General features: G+C 43.1%; 2 non-coding genes across 2 annotated transcripts; one reads left to right on the top strand and one right to left on the bottom strand.

Moving 5' to 3' along the window:
• Positions 1-52: 52 nt before the first annotated feature.
• Trnaq-cug (transfer RNA glutamine (anticodon CUG)) lies at positions 53-124 on the top strand. Its single transcript has one exon. It is a non-coding gene; the product is annotated as a tRNA-Gln (tRNA).
• A 335-nt stretch (positions 125-459) lies between these two features.
• On the bottom strand, positions 460-564 carry Trnal-caa (transfer RNA leucine (anticodon CAA)). The gene is made up of 2 exons: positions 527-564; positions 460-505 (listed from the first exon to the last, which is right to left on the bottom strand). It is a non-coding gene; the product is annotated as a tRNA-Leu (tRNA).
• Between the last annotated feature and the right edge of the window lie 7,806 nt (positions 565-8,370).

The following is an 8,370-nucleotide window of genomic DNA, read 5'->3' on the forward strand; positions in this document are numbered from 1 at the left end:
TTTTTTAATCAGTGTCCAGAGATACACGTTGTACAAGTGAGGGAAGCGAGTTGGTTCCATGGTGTAATGGTTAGCACTCTGGACTCTGAATCCAGCGATCCGAGTTCAAATCTCGGTGGAACCTTACTCCTTGTGGTATTTTTGTTGGAATATAGTTTCATTGAATTCCATACAATGAACGGCTCCTTTTGTATTCCAGCATTTGGTTCTATATGGCCCTGGCAGTGAAAAAGGTGTATTTGACCCTGTCAACTCCACACTCAACTGTCAGTTGTGTCACTATGGAGTTTGTGCACGTTTCCTAAACGGAGATGTTTTCCCGCTGGTGGCAAAGCACAGGACTCAGCGCGCTTTGTGATTAATAGGACAGACGTAATAAAGGTGCCGAGCCGACTAAGACAGAAAATGAAAACGAGAGAAGAGTCTGTGAAAGTAATTGAAAATGAGTAAAAGACGATGTGTCAGGAGTGGGATTCGAACCCACGCCTCCATGCGGAGACCAGAACCCCCATCCAGGGAAGCTGAGCTTGAGTCTGGCGCCTTAGACCACTCGGCCACCCTGACACCGCGATCGGTTGTCAATTAATGAATCTTTCAATGATAATGAATGTGTATGCAATTGTTTGCGGACGTAGAAATACAAATCCCTATAATGTAAACTCTTTTGTTCTGTCTAATCAGGAACTCAGACAAAAAAAAAAACAACTCTCAAGGATTTTTGCTTCCAATTCCATTTGCAATTCAGCGTTTATCGGCCCTTGGGTGCCCCGCCCTTCTAGAGTGCGGCGGAGTTAGAAATCTCAAAGATCCTGCAAGCTCAGGTCTGGCTCAGAACCATTCATCCGCGTCACCCCGGGACTCACAGCTCAGGCTCTGTTCCCAGAAGGTGTCCTCTAGCTCCCGGTTGATGGACAGACAGGTTGGAAACATTGGCTGCAGTGTATGTGAAAACTGACGGCAGGTCTAAGAGGAAGACGGAAGGAAGATCAAGAATTAAAGGGTAGGAACTTTGGAAGGGAAAAGTCAGAGTGAGACCGAAATGTCGGTACAGAGCACAAATCCCACATCCTTTGCTCCGCAGACTTGCAGACCAGACCGCTGGTGCTTCTTAAGGAAAAGGCGAAACTGTCCCATCTCTGGAAAATGGTACCATAGTAACAACAGACACTGACATTTGAGTTATTCCAAACAAATAGCTGGGTCTTGGTTTAGTCCCGAAGAATCTCTAGGCTACACAGCGTCCAGAATCTGTTTTAATTTCTAATCTTAGGCATGAATAACAACCAAGGAAAAATCAGATACTTGTGAAATATTTCTACAATAAAGAAAAATTAAATATAATAGGAGGTCTGAGAGGACCTAAGGTGCGTGTGAGGGACGAGGGACAAAGACAACACAGGAACTTGGAGTTTTGTTTTTGTTTTATTATAATAAACCCCTTCCAGAGGTAAAAGAAGAGAAAAAATTCCTCAATAGTTTAGTGACAGAATTTTTTTTGAAGTTATGAAACAAAGTTGAAGAAATCTCCTAGAAAATGGGTGGGGAATAGAAAATCGGAGATGACAAACAAAACCCTTTTATAAAGTATGGTAGAAGACCTGCTCTCACACCCTGGGGCATCCTGGGAAGGAAAAGCTGAAATGACAGAAAGGAGACAGAGAGTTTAGCAGAACAAAGACTTCAGATCAAATGCCCCACATTAAGGCAAGTTTGTTCTGTCTATTCGGCGTGGGTAGTCTGCAAAAAGAAAGTCAAATGCAAGATAGTGATAAAGGATTCGGATTCAGAATGCTGCCCTTTTATAAACACGGTAAAACTGAAAGCTAAAAGACAGAAGTCAATGACTTGTAAGATTAAATAAAAAATAAAAAATCCAAAGTAGGTCTTCTCCTGATGGAGTGCAGTCAAGTTGGAGCTCAGTTACTCAGTCACTCCTTGAACTCGTGACATCATCCTCCGAAGCAGACAAGGTGAGTCACGAACACATCTAGACAACTGACATACTGACATACTGACAACACATACATAGACATTTTCATTACCTTTGTTTATCCAGGAGGGGCAGATGGTGTGGTGTGCATGCGGAGGCCAAAGGACAACTTGCAGAGTCAGTGCTCCCGTCTGGCCCTGTGGGACCCAGGCGTCAGACTCGGGCCTGGGAGCAAGCACGTTCACCACAGAGTCGTCGTTGCCTTACCAACCCTAAACGAGGGGGTGGGATTTACATGACTCCAAACATTTTTATGTCCCACATCCTCTCTCTCAGGAAGTTTTTGGAGAATTGTTCTAGCGAACACGACTTAAATTAATAAAAGCATGTGAAATCCCATAATAGTGACGTTCTCACAACAAAGAAGTAAAACAAGATCTTCCAAGGCTTGCTGAGTTTCCAGGGTAGAGAAAAGCCAGTCTATGACAGAAGAGAGGGTAACACAACAGGAGAACACACATGGAACAGGAGACAACAGATTCTCACACCTTTGACCCCAGGAACCTGTCACCCAATGAATTTCTTTTCCCCAGTACTTTTTAGTCTCTTCTTACCGCAAGACAAGAACCCACCACATACAGGTAATATTGAGATGTATCTAGGAACAAACAGGTCATTAATCTGCATCTTAAGTGGGAAAATCTCCTTAAATCATAAGAAATTTCCCGGAGTGGGGGGTGAGAGGAGAGAAAAAAAAAAAAAAAACATTCTCATGACTAATAAACCTTACCCCTGCAACAACTCAATAAAATGCCTGCACTTTTCCAGGTCTGTAGGAAACTGAGTTTCTGGAAAGCTGGATTGATCCTGTTCTTTGACCCCTTTTCTTTCCAGTTAGAAATTCTGCCCGAGACTCCATACTCGGTCTGTTAGGTCTACAATCATAGGGACAAGTTCTCACATGTTCAGTATCCACAGGCAAACTAGCGGCTCCAGGAAGACTCGGCAGGTCAAAAAACATTTCTACCCAACCTGACTGGGATCCACAAGGCAGGAGGACACGGAATCTTGTGATTTGTCACTGACCCTCCCCGACACAAATGCTGATATATGCATATATTTTTATGTTTTATTTTTTGTGATGATAACTGTACCATCCGCCTTTCCTTTCCTGCCATGTGCTCCTCTCCCTTGCTCTCTCATTCCCTGGCCTCCTTTTCTTTGATTGTTGTTAGATAAAGGAATGGATCAGCAGTTAAGAAGAGTTGCTTCCCTTCGAGGCGCCACAAATTCAGTTCCCAGCACCCATGTTCCATGGCTCATACTGCCGGTAATTCTAGCTTCAGGGTATCCCACACCTTCTTCCGACTTTCAAGGGTACATACACTCATGTGCACACACCCACACAGAAACACACAAATAGATATAAATAAAAATAAAAAGGGAAAATAAATCTTTACATTTTTTTATAATGAGGTCTCAGAGATGATATTTCTAACTGGGAAAATGAAATTGACATATTGCCTCAAACATATGACCTTGAGATAATGTCACAAAACTCATATGAAGGCTAATTGTACAACACATGTGGCTCACACCTATGGTCCTGGGGGAGAGAGTGAGAGAGAGAGAGAGAGAGAGAGAGAGAGAGAGAGAGAGAGAGAGAGAGACTTTGAAGTGCTCCCTTTACTTCCTCCCAATGATACATCTTTTTTTTAATTTTTATTTGTGTGGTGGCTTAAGTGAGATGTTTCCCATAAACATCCGAATACTTGGTCTTCTGTTGCTGGGACTATTTGGGGAAAGAGGTGTGACCTTGTTGGAGAAGGTATGTCACTAGAGATTGGCTTTAACAGTTTAAAGACTTGTACCATTTCAATTTTGCTCTGTTATTTTGAGTTCACACATAGACATCATGTGAACGATCTTCATTCTAGATGCAACACTGTGCCAGCCCAAAGAATTCCATGCTGCCTGTTTTAGGTAGGGTTTCTAAATAAAAGAGACACTGTGGCCAAGGCAACTCTTAATAAAGAAAACAGTTAATTGGGGTGGCTCGCTTACAGTGCAGAGGTTCAGTTTATTTTCACCATGGTGGGACATGGCAGTGTGCAGGCAAACATGGTACTGGAGAAATCTCTGAAGAGTCCTACATCTCACAGGCAGCAGGAAGTGGTCTGAGTGTCACACTGAGCAAAGCTTGAGCAAAAGAGACCTCAAAGCCTGCCCCCACAATGACACACTTCCTCCAACAAGGCCAACCTCCTAATACTGCTACTCCCTTTGGGGACCATTTTCTTTCAAATCACCACACCACAGGTATTGCTTTCCACTATCTGCCTCAATCCTGGAAACTACTGACGAATGTTTGCAAATAATTTTAATATTTCAAAAGTACTATGACAAGAATGGAGAGATGAATGGTTAGAAGCACTGCCTGCTCTTCCATAGGACCCAGGTTTGATTCCCAGTACCCACATGGCTTACAAAACTCTGTAATTCCAGTTCCAGAGGATTCATGTGAACATTCACACATGCTGGCAGAATAGCCACACACAGAAGTTAAAGCCTGGCAGACTTTAGAAGTCATTGGTCTCCTTAGAGTAGGTAGAATAAAAACAACAAATAGGAATTTATTTTACAACAAAACATTTTATTTAAAAAAAATGCTGTAATTATAAGTGTTGGTACACACCTGTAATCTTGGCACCCAAGATACTGAAAGGGTGATTGTCAAGTTCTAGGCCATCTTGGGTTACTTAGGGAGACTCTCAACAAAACAAAATACATAATAAGTGATAGTTTAATAACATTTTTGCTTGCTTGGTTTTTGAGAAAGAATATGGCTATATAGTCCTGGCTGTCCTGGAACTTGAACTCAGAGATCTACCTGTCTTTGCCTTCTGAGTACTGGAATTGAAAGCATGTACCACCATATGTGGTTGTGTTTTAATATCTTTGTCCTGTGTTTTAAAGGGTTTGATCAATGTCTTGAAAGCAAAAATAAATAAATAAATAAATAAGAAATAAGAACAGACATGAGAAAATACCTTTAATCCCAGTACTCAGGACATAGAATCAGGCAGATCCCTGTGAGCTCCAGGACAGCTAGGGCTATGTACAGAGACCCTGTCTCAAAAAAATCCACAATGCAGGGCAGTGGTGGCGCACGCCTTTAATCCCAGCACTCGGGAGGCAGAGGCAGGCGGATCTCTGTGAGTTCGAAAACCACAGAGAAACCCTGTCTCAAAACAACAACAACAACAAAAAAAAAATCCACAAGATCGGTAGAGGAAAACAGAGGAGAAAGGAGGAGGAGGAGAGGAGATAGGAAACAGGGAGAGAATGAAAAGGAGAGGGGAAGGGGAAGGAGGGGAGGAGGTGGGGAAGAAAGGGAGATGAGGGAAGAGAAAGAGTGATGTTGTCTGTCAGTTTAGCAGTTGCACATGAATCTACTGATATTTTCATTATCATCTGCCACCCCATGGCCCCTCAGTCAGTGCCCCATCGGCCACTCAGGCTGCATCCTGGCAGGTCCCATGGCTGCTCTATTATGACCATGATATGTAGGTTTAAATTCAGTCTTTGTTCTATTTATCCATAAGACTCGGGACTCAAAGGTTGGGGCAAAAACCTACTAGATCAGAGAGGTTGGGTAGCAAATAGCTGACCTTGCTTTTTGGCCGGAGACACTGCAAAGAGACATGCCTCTTCCCTTGTCTCAGAACCAAAAAGGAAAGCACCAAACCTGCCCCTTCCTTCCTGTTCTTCCTCGCTATCCAAACTGTTGGCTTTTCTATGGCCAATTCCAGTCAGCTAATTGCTGGCTCTGCCCTGATTCAAGATTTAACTTTATTAGCAAGTCTCAGGAGTGTCAGAGTGTGAACAAAATACCCTACAACAGAAGAGAGGAGGTAGAGAGAAGAGAGAGGGGGAAAGAGAGAAAGAACACACTTTTCCCATGCCAACTGAAGGCCTGAGCAAGGCATTGCTGCTCAGTGTGTACTGGTCCTTAACACTGCTTTACAAGAGATGCTGAAGATTGTCCTCATTCATGATGACCTGGTACTTGAAATTCCCAAAGTGGCCAAAGCTTTAGACATATGCCAAATCCATCTTTGTGTTGTTGTATCTAATTGCAATGAACCTGTGTATGCCAACTTGGTGGAAGCCTTCTCATGGAATTTAACTAGGCAAAGACGTGTTACATTTGTTTATGCTGCATTTGTTTAACTGTGTAAAGATATGTTGTATTTGCATTAATTAAATAAAATTAACCTGGCTTCAGAGAGGTGGGGTTGGCAACTAGCTGACAGGAAGTAGGTAGGAATGCAGCATGGATTTTTCGGTTGGGGCCCTGTGGAAGGAGAAAGGCTTCCCGGAAAGCCAGCTAAGAAAGAAAGTTGGTCAGTTGCTACTCTAACTCTTTGAGCTCACAGGTTTTCACCCTATTTTGAATCCTTGGTTTTATTAGAACAATTGAGACTTAGTTAATTCTACCTTTAGGCAGCAACAGTCATTATCTGGGAGAGCAGAATCCCCCTAAGCTACGGCCTTGGGGAGCCTAGCTGATAGAAGGTTAAAGCCCTTCGGCTGTGACAAGGTTAAGACAGCAAAGCCCCTTCACCAAGGGCCAAACTGGAGCAATGGGTGGGTCTCTGTAATACTGACTGAGAGGGGAAAGAAGCCCAGTAAAGTGACTGGTTGCTATTGTGTAATAATTAAAGAGGATGGCAAATGATCTCTGGCTAAGGATGTCTTCAAAGAGTACTTCAAATGCGAGAAATGAACAAATAAAAAAATGGTTCAGTAAAAATAAATAAATAAAATAAAAAAACCCAAAAAACCTTTAACATCACATCACGGCTTCTCTCATAGGCAGAATCTAGATTTAGCAATACACACAGAGAGTACTAGGTACCTAACACGAGGAAAGTACAGCGACATATATTATGAAAAGGCCATAATGGACAAGGGAGGGCAAAAACTTAACTCAATAAAAAGTACTTAAGAATTTGACAAAATGAAAAAAACATGGAGAAGTTTTAAGGAGGACTCTTCCTGGAAGTGGTATGGAAATAGTTGGGAAGGAAAGATTGGGAACACAATTGATGGCAGCAGTTTCATTCATCTGACTATCAGTTCATTTCAAACTCGTTCGCAAACTGATAGTGTACTGCAACGATTTAGGTCAAGGCGGATTAACGAAAATTCAAATGGCATGGATGGAATTGTAGAAGAGCAGTTGCCTAGCACAAGGCCCTGAGTTTGATCTCCAACACTGGGACCGTGGAAATGAGTTGACAAATTAAGCAATAAAGCAAATGACAACTCTACTAAATTTCGTGGATAAGGAGAAAACAGCCATCCTTTGGGAAAGGAGGGGCTCAGTAGGAATCCCAGAAGAGAAAGCTTCCATTCCCCCACCCCCACCTCACCCAACAGGCCAGTTTGCCTGCCTCCCGCTCCAGGCCATCTGCCTCCAAAGGTTAAGAAAGCAGAGGCCACTTTAGCCCTGAATGACAAGCCTAAATAAACTCCAGGCCTGCGCAGATGTCCTAAGGACACACGTCTGCCATCTGCATATCCTATTCACGCACTGGCTTGCAAAACTTGTTTCTTCCTTCTGGAGAAAAAGAGTGGAATTTTCAACTCCTTTGAACCAGAGCAGACTCTGGTGTGACCTAGGCCAAATATTGGACCTTTTTACTGGGAATGCTCTTGATATTTGGGCCTGGAGTTTCAAAAGGGCAGGTTGGAGAAAGGAGGCTTGGTTTGGCAAGACCTGTTAGCACCTCGAATTTCGTGTCTCACGGTGAAGATCTGAGTAAAATCCTCTAAGGTAACGCTCTGGATGCAGAAGCCCCTGTTGCTCAAATCAAGGGCAACACTGAGACAGTTCCAGAAGAAAGCAGGAAATGCCCCGGTAGAGGTGACAGCATGCAGAACTGCAACATATTCTGTGACAGGGGAACGAACATTTTGGGGCTACAAGACCTCGGGTCATCGTGGGATTCTCAATAGAGCAAAAACTAGCAAGTTTTAGGTTCTACTCAATGCCATCCAATGTACATGGTATTTTACTTAAACTGATGGGTGAGCATTGTTATGTCCAGGTCTGCGAAATCCCCCCAAAACCAGCAAGGAGACTGAGTCCCGTATGTAAAAGCAAAGAGTCTTTATTTCATGCAAGTTTGCAAACTCCACCTCTCCACATGTCCAATGTATTGGAACAAACGGAGAGCCCCGAGCTCAGTTAGAGTTGGGTTTTTATAGTAGTAAAGGTGGGAGTGTGGGATTTCTGAGGTTCAGGACCCGATTGACTGACATTTATTTGTCTAGGGATGTCCTGGTGAGTGTGTGCTGGAAGGTGATCCTATCTACAGCGGTTGGAACGTAAGGCGTAAGGCATTTCTTTTGGATATTCTGTTCTTGGGTGG

Source organism: Chionomys nivalis, chromosome 13, assembly GCF_950005125.1.
Source record: "Chionomys nivalis chromosome 13, mChiNiv1.1, whole genome shotgun sequence".
Lineage (NCBI taxonomy): Eukaryota > Metazoa > Chordata > Mammalia > Rodentia > Cricetidae > Chionomys > Chionomys nivalis.